Source organism: Crocodylus porosus, unplaced genomic scaffold (genome assembly GCF_001723895.1).
Source record: "Crocodylus porosus isolate Cpor-Errol unplaced genomic scaffold, CroPor_comp1, whole genome shotgun sequence".
Lineage (NCBI taxonomy): Eukaryota > Metazoa > Chordata > Crocodylia > Crocodylidae > Crocodylus > Crocodylus porosus.
Genome location: NW_017728909.1, coordinates 39,994,336 through 39,997,610, shown reverse-complemented (window position 1 = coordinate 39,997,610; position 3,275 = coordinate 39,994,336). Strand labels below are relative to the sequence as shown.

The window sequence follows — 3,275 nt, the reverse complement described above, 5'->3', positions numbered from 1 at the left end:
GGGCGGGGCCGTGCGGAGCTCAGCCACAAACATAAATAGAACGCGGCCGACTGGGGGCGGGGCTGAGACCGAGGTGTCGGGGCTCCTGCTGATGTCACGCGCAAGCCCGGACGCGCCCTGCGCGTGGTGGGAAAAGGGGGCGGGGCGAGGCGAGGCCGGCGGCGCCCCCTGTGACACCATCGCGGGAAGGGGCTGGAATGTGGGGCGGGGCGCAACCCGGTCACCTCTGCGCGGGGGCAGTGCGGCAGCGCAGGGAAATACGGGAGCGGGGCGGGGACTCTGGCCAGGGGCGCTTCCTCCTGGGTAGGGCTGTACCCGGCCCGGCCCCTACAGCAACCGCCGCTGCCACCGCCCTTCCAGCAAGAGGCCAAGTGCCGGTTTCCCGGGCCGGGCGGGCAGGCCTACTCTGGCGGCGGCTAGGGGGCAGCGCCGGCCCGCGGCTCCGCACTGCCCCCCTGCCCGTAGGTGTGACACGGGGCCGCTCAGTTTGGCTTGCGCGGCTATTACGAGGAGTGTGGGGGCCGCCCACTTTTTCCCAGCGGAGCAGTTGACCGCGGCCCCCTCTGCCCCCCTGGGGCCGCGGCCGGGCGCTGCTGCGGGCGGGGCGAGGCGGGCAAGGCCTAGCTGCGAGCGGGGTCCCGCGGGCTCGTGTCGGGCTCTGCAGGCCGGACCTGGCCCGCAGGGCCGCAGGTTGAGCACCTACCTGGGGATGGAGGAGCAAGGAGTTCTCCCCTTTTTAAGCCCTTCCTTCTCTGGGAGGAGAATTGCTTTGTCTCGCTTGCAGGTCTGAAACCCATGGGTGGCACTGCCTGGGTACACTGTGTTGGGGCCTCACTGAGCAACATGCACCTTAATTATCGCACTGCCTCGCCTTGCTGTGCCCCCCTCGTCTTCTCTGCGGCGCTTCCCCCAGAGGAGCGCGCTTCTCCCATGGCCCTGGGAGAACAGGATTGCCATGACGCAAAGCCACAGCTCTGCCAGCAGGTGAGTGTGGAGTGGGACCAGGCTGCACCTTGCCGAAGACCTGCTTGCAGAGAATAATGGAGCCTCAAGGCAATGTGACCTCGCACTGCCCCCAGACTAGATATCGCAGTCTAGTTCCCTGAACCAAAATGGTTTGACTTAGGCTGACAGGGAAAAACTTTTCTTCCCCTCAAAATGCAGCTAAAAATGTTTGCAGAAATGCCACTTGATGAACTTTCTTTCCATTTTAACATAATTAGCTTAGACGGTAAACTCCCATTTGTTGACTGAGATGGTCGCGCATGAGATCAGTGGGGGAAAAAAACTGAAGATGGTTTAATAAAATATGCAAGTTTCTTTATTCTTCAGCATACCGAAAACTTTGTGGTTTCTCATGAAGGAGTACTACTGTTTTAGTAAAAATATTCTTGATAAGCACAGAAACCTTATCATAGCAAGAATAAGTCACAGTAGAGTCGAATGTAGTTTTCTTTAGAAAGTTTTATTTCTGTATGATTTGGATCAGTGGTGCCTAACCTTTTCTTCCTCAGACCACACAGACAGTGTTCAGTCCAACTGTAGGCCCAATCTGACCAGCCGTGCAGGGGGGCTGGGAGGGCCCAGCCCCAATGAGGTCCCATGACCTGATCCAGCCCTGTGGCGGGGAGGGGAGTGGCACTGCAGCGCTCTGGCTGCGTGGGGCAGGGAAGCTGGAAAAGGGCATGGCCAAGTTTCTTTATGCAAAGTTTCTAATCCCCATAAGCTGGAAAAAACCCTTCCAAGTATGAAATAACTTGAAAGTGATGCAGTGTGGGCTTCTGCATGTGTAGGCAGCATGAAACAATTACACTAAGAGGTGTGAGCTTCCCACCCCCCATTAATCTCATTGGGATGTAAGTAGGTTTTTGTGTTAACAATGAGACAGAGATTTTCTAAGGAATTTAAGAGTCTTAGATACCAAAGTCTAACTTAATTTCAGTGGGATGTGAGAACCTAAACACACATGGATGAAATTGTAAGAGTTTAAGCGTCAGCATTAATTACTGTATTTACTCAAATACAAGATGAGGTTTTTCTCCCCAACTGGCATAAGAAGAAAAGCCTGTCCATCTTACAATTGCATACAATGAAATCTTATCAAACACATTGTCCGTCATTAAACTGCTGCTGAAAACAGCATGTGCTTAGCACTAGGAACCAGCTATGAAGTTGATTAAATGCAACAGACACTGAGCATAACTCAAACGCATGGCCCACATTGGGTAAACATGATGATGGGGCCCTTTTTTGGGTGTGGGATCCTTAAGAAAAAAAAATCAGTTGCTCTCCCAGGAGGGGATGAGCATCAGGCCTGCAGGTACCACAATACTAGGCCAGTGCTTTGAGAAGCCAGAAGAAACTCTGACCCTTTTCCTACGTTCCCATCATTATTTTTGCTACCTTGTTGTTTATTGCACCGCTCCTGGAAGCACTGCAATACCAGGCCAATGCATGGAGAGGATGGAGCAAGCTCCAGTTCCACCTCCCCACACCAAAAATCTGCTCAACACAGACCTCCTATGGAGGACATATCAGGGACATACTGATAGGAACCTTTTCTGTTTTTTTGCACCGGTCCTGGAAGCACTGTAATACCAGGTCAATGTATGGAGCAGATGGAGCAAGCTCGGGTTCCACCATCCAACACCAAAAAGAATCTGCTCAATATAGACCTCCGATGGAGAACATATCGGAGACAATCACCTGCCCTAGGGAGCCCGCCTATGTGGTCACAGTGCTTCCCCTGCCAGGTAAGTATAGGAACCTATGCCAAGAACAGACAAACACAGCTCATCTGAATAAGACTTATGGTAGTGCCTGTTAAGCACAATCCCCTTCACCACCAACTCTTTTTCTAGTCATGGTGAGATACAACATTGTACCCAGTTCACCCAGAATCCCTCTGTTGACCCTTCTTTCAGCCTGCTAAATATGATTACCATGGCCCTGCCTTCCATGAAGTGAATTCAGACCAGGTTGTCCTGTTCTTCCCCTGTATATACATCTTTGGGGCTAATTGCCCCACCCACCCCCCCAGAAAGGGTCGATGTGCCATCTAGAGTATACACACTTTGAGCAGTGCTGAGTTGTATGGTCACCATGGCTTGAAATGCTGTTGACTCTGGTGGGGCCGAGCCCAGTGAACTATGTGGTAAATCACAAGCCTTTGGCTTTAGACTGATATTGTGTAGATTGTACTTACCTAGCCATAGAGATGCTCTGGTTGGTTACCAGACTGTACTTACCTGGCAGGGGAAGCAGAGTAACCATGT

General features: G+C 52.6%; 1 long non-coding RNA gene across 1 annotated transcript in view; it reads left to right on the top strand.

Moving 5' to 3' along the window:
- Positions 1–643: 643 nt before the first annotated feature.
- LOC109307948 overlaps positions 644–3,275 on the top strand; it is a 25,265-nt gene continuing 22,633 nt past the window's right edge. Inside the window, exon 1 of the long non-coding RNA XR_002100417.1 lies at positions 644–984. This is a non-coding gene — a long non-coding RNA (uncharacterized LOC109307948). The remainder of the gene's footprint in view (positions 985–3,275) is intronic.